The following is a 9,991-nucleotide window of genomic DNA, read 5'->3' as shown; positions in this document are numbered from 1 at the left end:
GCGCGGGGCTCCCTTGTAGCCACCTCCTTTCTCTTTTAAGGAAGCCTCTTCCTTTCTCATTTCTGAATCTCTAAAAATTGATTTGCATCATTTTCCTATGTCTCTTTGGAGGAATGACCTCAGCCTCATTCTCAGGCGGAAAGAGTCACTTCTCATCCCGAGCGTCGCCCAATTAAACATATTCTCTCTCCCAATTTATGATTTGTCTCCAACTAGAAGCCCTGTCTTCACACAATGTACAATCTCTTGCAATCCCTTCCCCTATCACCTTTTACTGGATCTTAGGTCTCTAGACTCAATTTGAACCTTCTGTTGAGAAATGGACTTGGTGTTTTTTTGGGTCAGGGTCAGCTCTAGGGACCTCTCACCAAGAGCAAGGCGGGAGTCCTCCTTGTCGGCCTGCAGGCGAGGGCAGCTGCGCGGCCTCAGCCTAGGTGGACGAGGGTAAGAAGGGACAACTACCCCGAAACAAAGAATTGAAGCGGCCTCTTCGAAGCTGAAGAATTCAGGCTAAGGGGCCACATCTCGCCCCGCCCCGCCCCCAGCCCTTTAACTTTAAAATAGTTTAATGAACAGGGAGAGAGAAATCATTTTTACACCCCCCCCCTTTCTGCGTGGTGAACAGTCTACAAAGAGAATGGGGGGGAAGGAGGGACAGAGCTTTAACTCTGATCCCCGCAATTAGTTCTCTGGGATTGGAAAGGGGGGTGCGACCGGGAGCCTCAGTTCTTCAGATACAAAAGCATTTAGATCGCTTTAGACCGGTTAATCCTGAGTCTGGCTCGGGTCTCTTTTGTTTCCCAACTCCATTGTGGGTTTTGTGCCGTTTCTCTGTGTTCGCGTGATTGACTAGGCAATGGATGGTAATTATCCAAATGTCCCCTCTGTCCTTTGACTGACTTCTCCGTATTATGGGCAACTGTCATGCATTCTGTCATTCCATATCATATTACACGTATTATAATATGATGCCCCCCCACGCCTTGATATAAAAGGAGGGTGCTTCAGTCCAGATGCTGCCACTTTTAGAAGGAAAGGGCCCCCAGTACTCTGTGCTGGGCTCAGTTCAGAACCCAGAGCAGGGGACTCCAGAGATGGGAGGTTCTGCAGGTAATTTGCTTCACTGGTTGGGGGTGGGGTTGTCTCTGGGCTTGGGGGTGAGAAGAACCTCACTGGGGCTGGGTCAGTGCTGGAGATGACCTGCTAGCTTGTATTCTTCTGACCAGAGCCTTGGAGTGGTTAACACATATCTGCCATACCTCATAATGAAACTCAGAGTCAGCCTTTTGACAGCAGGATATCAGAAAAGTCTGAAGGACTAGGTCCTTTTGAGGGGTACTGGATCTTTATGGCAAGTATACAGGACACTAGCCCTTGGGATCCCAAAATGTAACTCTTCTACCTTTGCCACTTCACAGAACAAGTCCACTGGACTTTTGTCCCGCTTTGCTGCCAAGCAGACTGGGGATGGTTAGCCAACTTTGTCTTTTTCAATAGCGTTAGAGCTGATTGATACTGAAGGTCTGAAAAAAAACATAGCCTTCTCCAGTGATGCTTTTGCACAGATAAACTTAGTGCCCCTTGGTGCAATTGTGCATGCCATCACTTAAGAGGGAGGTAGGATTTATAACAACGAGGCTTTGCAAACGGAGACTCTAGGGTCCTCTGAATCTAAGGGCAAGACTAGCCTTTCTTCTTCTAAAATGTAAAGAAATGTTTTATTATTGCAATGGATATGAAGTGCCACCCAGATGTACAGCCTAACAGTTAATTATCTAATTCTTTATCAAATATATGAGCAATAAATTCTTCAGGAAAGTGGTGTGGAGGGGTTGTGTGTGTGTGTGTGTGTGTGTGTGTGTGTGTTTGCCAAGATAGTTAGGTGAAGGGAATAACTTTTTTTTTTTTAAACCATAGAAAGAAAGACTATTTTATGAGAAGCTTGATACACTGTGGATAGATGCTTTGAATTTTCCAATGATCAAATATACATGATCAAGCTGTGCATGTTAGGGTGCGAGGTGCGCTGACGGTCAATGGTTATTGATCAGGCTGTTAAGTATTTCTGCACAGTTTTATAAATCTAGATAGATCCCAGATGGTTTCAAGAACTGGGTGGTTAAGAAGCTGGTATGTTTCTCTGGAGAAGGGGAAGTGGCTGGTCAGTTCCTAACAGCAAATCATTGTTTACCTCAAACTCTTCCTAAAATACTTTGGAAAAGGTAAACTTGATTTGCAGGGGTGTTCAAGAATAGAATGAAAAATTGTCCACGTTTGGTATCTGCCAGGAAGTCACCTTATCTGAGCCTAACCTTTTTCCCAGGCTGGGCGGTCTCTTCTCTCTTTCTTCTGTCTCTCTCTCACATACCCTCCACACCCCACACCCTACACCCACACAGAGGCAGCTGAAATTTTGCAATTTTGAACCAGATTGAAGTGCTGCTGAGGAGATGAGAGGGTGCTATTTCTGGGAGGGGGTGTCTAAGGTCCTTAAAACCCTTCTGGTTTAGGAATAAAACGAACCAGCCACATTGCCTTTCCCAATTAACTAATTTCTCACTACTCTAAAGATCTATTTAGAAAGGGGTGGGGGTGGGAATTTGAGGATAACCTCTAATTGGCCTGGAAAAATTTGGTCTTTGACACCTAGAAAAATCCCCTCTCATTTTCATATCCATTCTCTCTCCATCCTACTCCCTTCCCTGTGTCTGCCATTACCTTCTAAAAACCATTCCTGAAATGAAAAGTTGACTTTGAAAGGGCAAGAAGAAATAGTACAGAGTAGAGAAAACAAAGTTTTACTGGATTAGGGTTTGTTTGTTTGTTTGTTTTTAAAAATAATATTGTTATTATTGTCTTGCAGGGCAAGTTTATTAGCTAATTTGTAGAAGGCTCATATTTAAGAAAAATCAGCCTTCATTTTGATCAGTGAAACTTGAACATATGAGCAACTTACAGCTATATTTTATTTTTATATCTTTCAAAGACCGGAGTGTAGATTTTAGATTTTTCTATTTACACAAAAATCTTTTCCAGCTAAATGCCCCTCACTAGGGGAGCTCAGACACCCCTGCTAATGAATCCCTCCAGAAATGGACTAAAATTAGCATCTTTCAAAAAAAGTTGATCCGTCTAGAAATGGATGAATCCATCCTGATTGGGTGGACATGCCCTTTCACCTCATTGTGCCTGACCTATCACTTAATTAATCTCTCCCAGATGTAGAACTGTTAACAATGCCAAAGATAAGCAGTATTTTGAACAAAGCAGGAAGCTTTTAAAAGAACAAGCTCCAGAGAGGTTTGAGGCTCTTAAAAGTGTGTAAATCATCAGCATTGGGTGTAGTTTGTTATACTACATAGCTGGTTACTAGAAACTTTCTGTTCCTGTCTTTAACCACTGATACATTGATTTCCTGCATCTTACCTCTCTGTCTCTAGTTCCCTTTCTTCTTCTTGCCTTCCCTCTGTCTTTGAATTTAAACTAGTTTCCTGAAAATTGTCTTCTATTTCACAGCCTAGTTTCTTGAATCTTCTATTCATTTTTATAGCATTAGGGCTATCAAGGTGGTCAGCTCCGAAGGCTTTGGGTGACAAAATATTGACTACATTTGCTAGTACCTTATGAAGAAGGACATTTGTGCTGGAGGCACCTTGGTGACATGCAGGGAATAGTTTCTTAATTAAAAGACTTGCTAATTGCTGCTTGTACTACTGTGCAGAGAGAATGAAATGAGTTTGTGAAAGATTACTTTTTTAAAAAATGATTTTTTAAAAATCTTGAAACATTTTTATAATCAGATCCTAGAAAATGTGTTGCTTTTACTCTAGTCACTATAGTCAACTGTTCAATTGAGCTTCAATTAATGATAATATATAGTCCAGGATCCTTAGCTGGGCTCCACTGATGGAAGAGCTTTGTTGAATTTGGTGCAGGTGGCACTGTTTAATAAGCACAGGAAAGAGTGAATAATGTAGTGCTTGCAAAGAGAAGTAAATGCAAAATAGATCGCTCTAATTATGGCAGCCCCCAGAAATGGAGATGCAAGCTGAAATGGCCAGCTAGCTAGGAAATTTCAAATAGGGCCGATTGTCCCTTGCCTTTTTAACTTTCCAGGGCTGACATGGGTAGCTTAAAAGTAAATTTAGATGAGCTCATCTGACTCAACACAAGTACACATTTAAAATCCAAGTCTAGTGACCTCTCAGTGTTACTCTCTCAAATCCTTTACCAGATAGAAAGAAAATTCAGCTCTAACATAGGTGCCATCTGACTATTTCTGCAAGAGATCAGGCACAAGCTCATTATGACTAGCCTCTGTATTTTATTGCAAAGTGCCAAGAGCATGCATCTTTGCTTTTGTCTTGTTATACTTTAATTTCTTCATGCCTTGGAAAATGAGTCTATAGGAAATCAAAGTGTGACTATTCAAGAAATAGAATTTTTCTCAGATACCTGTGCTAGTCCATAATGATTTTCATTCATACAAAAAGAATAGATGGGACATTAGTTATTTTAATTAATGGAAGAATTAAAATGTTGTAGGGAGGTGGGGTGCAAAGGAGGTTAGGCTTCAGCTAAAGGGTATGTGGGAAATTATTTGTTCATCACCTAAAGAGACAAAGCCAGCTTTCCAAATAGCAGCAGAGGTTGTTAATGGGACCAGTGGAAAGTTGGACCGAGGTCGGGGAAGAGTACCGTTCAAAAAGCAGGGTAAAAGGCATTTTCCCTTCCCTGCAACTTCACTATTCTCCTTAGGAATGTACCACATCACCTTGTAAGAGACAAACCTCTTTAGGATCAAGCAAGATGAAAACTGCTAGGAACCCACTAAGCTTTGTGATGGTAAAATAGTGCCAGTAGCAGAGAAGCCAAAATCAACATTCTTTAGCTTGGATTAAGGAAAGGCTGGAGCTGAGAATGTGTGGGCTTCTCAGACTGGCAGAGAGACTTATTGAGTATGCTAGATGTGGGGCGATCTGTGTGGTAATGGCTTCAGCGAGTGGGTAGAGATTTGTATTCTGTGATAGGGGACCAAAGGAGGAGCCAAGTCCAGCATCATTAGTCAGAACCCCCTCTTTCTGTTCTGTGAAAATGTTCACCCAACCCACTTCCAGTCCAGTCAGCACTGGTTAGGCACCAGTGTTGATTAGTGCTTACGAAGCTCATAAAAGCTTTATGAGGAAACCTTTACTTAGAAATGGACTTGGGGGGGAGCGATGTCCTGCTGTCAGAGAGGGATGGCAGAGATGCCTTTGAATGGAGGAATGAGGTAGAAAAATTTTCCGGGCTCAAATACATGTGAATATATGACTTGTCAGCTAGTGAAGACTTGAGCTGTTCGCTCCCCCTTACCCCCACTTTTTTCCTCCCATACAAAATCATCCTGGTTTCTCTTTCAGCAAAATGTGGTGTGAGGAAATGCTGTTACTTGTGCTTCAACAAAAAAGGTTTAAAGAGTAGCCAGATTAGCAGAATGGCCTTTAAGTACCCACAGTAATAGTATTCTAGGCTAGATTAAAAAGAAATAACTCTCAGTAGTGTTTATAGTTTTACCAGGTGGGGAGAAGAATAGACATCTTCTTGGTTTATATATATACTTGCTTTAGGCAATTTACATCTTTGCATAGAAATGTGCTGGAATGAGTAGAGGGGTATACAATTAGTATTGTGTATTTTGTTAAATTGTTCTTTAAGAATAAGCTGATCTGACAGATTTACATTGTTGACAATGTGATTTAAGCAGGTCCTAGATAAAAACTTTCTCCACCCCAATCAATAATTGTAAATCCCTTTGCTGAAGTGAGCATTTTCTGACCTAGTATTCATATTTCTTTTACCAATCCACTGCAATAAAATTGAACATTTTGTCACCACTTTGAGAAACACTGCCAAACACCTTAAAACACATGTCACACGCCAGCAGCCCCTCATTTCCCTCCTCCGGGAGTGTCTACATCTGGAATCATAATCACAGATTAAAAACCTTGACAAAATTGCATCTGAGCACATTCCTCTCTGCAGCTCTTACTTTCTCATAACATTTAATACAATATTAATACCTGCTACCGAAAGGCAGGAGGGAGGAAAAGGGCTGCCAACCTCCACTTTTCCTGATGCATCATGTTCAAACCTGAAATTCACACTTCGTGTTTCATTTTAAGTTCAGTGCATTTAACAGGGCCCTAGAGAGAGGGCCCTGGTTAGTTCCCCAACCTGCTCAGCTGACGCCCAGGGAGGTGGATTCAGAATTGTTCAGACAGCTGCATGGAGAAGAGGAGCTGCCTCACTCCCTGAGACAGGCCAGACCACTTATCTATTCCAGTAGCAGGCATGGGCTTCTCTTTGGGAACCCCCCACTAGTATGTATTGTCGATAATGATGATCAGCAGATTTTCTGCACCGTGTGACCAAGGCAGTGAACTGATTTTGTAGAGATAGCCATACACGAACTGATATGCTGCTGACTGACAGCTTTTCACATCCATATAAAACATCCCTCCCCTTTGCTTAGCAAGCCCACAAGTGTCCTGCTGGGAAAGAGAGGTGTCCTCAATGAAGATACCGGGCTTTTCTGCCATTCCTGTGACTCAGCATCCCCCCTTTGCTTGGAGATGTTCACAAACACACATTCCTGTGCAGCAGCGAGGAAGCATCATTCCTCTACTCAGCAAACACAGAGATAGAGGTTAGCCCAGGCAGCAGACCCCACACTTGTGATACCTTGGAGTGGGTTTGCTGGTGCTGGTGGCTTTCCTCAGCCCCTGCCATTCTCTAACCACAATTAGGGCAAAGAAAGATCTTAGTAAATCCAGGGAGCCCAATCCTGGGTACCTCCCTACCCCCTTTTAAATTGTAAACCTCCAGGTTTCTGGAATGGGTAACCAGCGCCTCTAACAGCAGCCTCACTGTAGAGGATCTCTCTCTCTCTCTCTCTCTCTCTCTCTCTCTCTCTCTCTCTCTCTCTTTTTCCCTGAGTGAGAGCCACTTTGGTGAGCAAGGACTATAATTTGCTGAATGCTACAAGTCTAAAGACAGGGCATGTTACACTTTACTCAAGGAACTGAGCAGGGCAAAAGGCCCTGTGACTGCAGCCAACAGTGTTAAGAACACAGTCCTTTCTGCAAGGAAGAGGTTCCACCCTCCCTCCCCCGTTTTTGGTTTTTGCCTGTTCCTTCTTAGCAGTTATAATCTAAGAACTTCCCCACCGCTTCCCAGGACCAGACTGAGTTTCAGGCTATTCATTGGCGGTGCCCAAAGGGGGGGCCTCACGCAGACCAGGCTGGGGCCAAGGAGGGCTGCTCCCCAGGGTGGAATCCTTCCCTCGTGGCTCCCCAATCAGGCGTTTGCTCTGCCTGCCTTTCCCGGGGGAGACTCGGAGAGGCTGCAAAAATCTGGGCGCCCGCTCGCTCGCTTGTCAAGAAGCAAACTGTCTTCACATTCTCCAAGAGCAACATCCCTGCCTAGGAAGAGGAAGGAAGAAGCAAAATAAATAAAACCAGTTAATGTTGTAGTTAACTTGCAAATCAAGTAAATCTGTTGGTGCCGTATTTGAGAAATAAACCATCAGAGCGTCACAGCAAACACACACTTCTGAACGTCTTCATTTTGATTTAATGGTATATCAGCGTCAACTATCGCTTCCTCTGCTGGTACACACGGCCTGATGCCGCGGGAGGAGGGTGCCCATGTTTATCACCGAGTGAGATGACTAATTACACCTTGTCAATCACTGGCTATGAAGACATAAAACCAGCGCACACAATGAAGTAGTTGCCTGCAGCGTCAATTAGTTGGCGGTTCCGAGGTTATTGCGTGGCCTGCTTTGGCCGGCTCTAATAACGGGACAGCGCGCGGGGAGCGTGCTGATCAATCAACCCTCCTTCCGGGGCTCCCCGCTCTCTCCCTCCCTGCCCCGCCCGGCCCGGCCTCACTTGCTCCGGTCGCGGGGCGCTTCCTCCCTGAGCCGCCCAGGCTCGGTGGCGCCAGCAGCCCCGGGAGCCCCTGGAAGTTTGTGCGCGGCAGCTCCGCAGTCGGCAGCCGGGAGCCCCGCAGCCTTAGGGGAGCGCCAGAGCTGGTGGCCCCTTTGTTGGGGAAGGCGTGGAGGGAGCGCTTTTGTTCTGAGTTAGTCACGGTGGCCGGCTGGAGGCTGCTACCTCATTATGCGCCCGGGCTGCTCGTCTGCGGGGAAAGCAGATGGCAGGGAGGTAGGCAGAGGCGACAGTGGCCAGACCTGAATCGGTTCACCTGTCACCTTCCACAAAAGGCAGGTTCCGTGGGCTCGGGGATCCGTTTCCCCTCTTAGCAGGAGGAGGACCCAGAAGCGGCGCCTTTCAGCTCCCTCCCCCAGCCCCCAGCTCTATTTACCTGTCCGGGTAGCCCTCCCCCCTCCCTTCGCCTCCCCTCGGCTGCGGCTTCTTGCACCGTGTAAATGTCACTCACGTGTCAGGATGTGTGTTTACAGCCTGTTCCTCGCCTTGTTTAGTCTCCGCGGACAGGGCTCAGCGGCTGCGCGCTGTCCCCCAGCCGCTGGTGGGGGATTAGCAAAGTTACTGGCCTCAGAACCTGGGATGGCAGCACGGGGATCGCACACCACGGGGATCGCACACCACGCGGGAAGTGTGGTGTTGGAGCGTCTTGCAGACCCGAGCCTATCCCGTTGGGGTGCTGAGGGATAAACCAGCGGGTGCACCCACCCAGTGGCAGCCTTGACTGCCCGGGGCATCTGGGGTTGGTCTAGGCATGGGTGTGGGCTGCTGGTCAAAGAGTGGTGTAGGAGTCATTTTTATACACACACACACACACACACACACACACACACACACACACACACACGGAAGCAAACATCCACAAAAAGTGCTTCCACGTTTCTTGAAAAGACCAAAGCAAGAGTTCTGAGTGCTTTCTCATTTCCCTCCTCCTTCCTTCAAATTCATCCATCCAGTCTGGGAGCCAAGCAAATTTTTTTCCCCTACCCCCTTGAGCAACCTCCAGATGAACTCTGGTGACGCCCAGATTAGATTTTCATTACCCACTTTCTTTGAAAGAAAGTGTCCCAGATGCGTAAGTAAAACACCCCTGTGTATACGTGTAGGCGTCGGCGTGCCTGGGCGCTGGCCCGGTGCAGGCGCCCAAGCACACGGCTTTGTGAACACATGCGCACGCGCGTCTTTGGGTTTATGGACCTTCCCTTGCGTTGGGGCATCTGTGCACGTGCAGCGTGTACACATATACATATACTTGTCACTTTAAGACTTTTTGCAGATATGCACAACAGAGCCTTGAAGAAAAAGCAGGCACGGATTTAGACTACTCAAGTCTACTTATAATTGTGCTTGTCACTTTACAGATGCATCTTCCTGCCCAGCACTTGCCATGTAGCAGATATGCACGTGCAGACCCTTGTTCTACATTAATGTCGGTCTTGGTGGTTTTGCCAACAGAGATGAACTTAGGCGTTTTGACGCACTAACAGTAGGACACGTGCTTGGGCATTGCATGCCCTTATATTTACGTCTAAAAGTTAAGTATGCATTGAGGAAAGTAAGGTGTTTGCTACTTTAAATCCCCAACCGTGTCCAAGAAACTGCAGAGATCTTGTTTATCCTTTTACCTTTTTCACAGAAACAGTTCAAGTTGGGTCTCCCACTTCACAATTAAACTGAGCCTAACAGGCCTCCAAAGTAGCTTTAGACATATGGACCAAGATGCAGGAATTAGCTTGTTGTTTTTAGTTTGTTTGTTTGTTTGTTTTTTTAAAAATACATTCACCTGAGAATTGCCTTTGAGCCCCCAAGAAACTATAGGTTCAGCTTGAAGTCTGAGAGATGGGTGGCAACTGGGTTTTTCCCACAGGTGAGACTATCCATCCAGGAGTGGTCCAACCGGGAGGCACACCAGACTGTCTCTTGAGTGTGCGCTCTTGCGCACACAAGGCAGAAAATCGGTCTGTGGCCCTTTGGCATTTTAAGAACCCTGTTGATGATGCCTA

Source organism: Elephantulus edwardii, unplaced genomic scaffold (genome assembly GCF_000299155.1).
Source record: "Elephantulus edwardii isolate Elephantulus edwardi_28Jun2011 unplaced genomic scaffold, EleEdw1.0 scaffold00116, whole genome shotgun sequence".
NCBI lineage: Eukaryota > Metazoa > Chordata > Mammalia > Macroscelidea > Macroscelididae > Elephantulus > Elephantulus edwardii.
The sequence above is the reverse complement of the archived record's forward strand: the minus strand, read 5'-3'. Positions refer to the sequence as shown.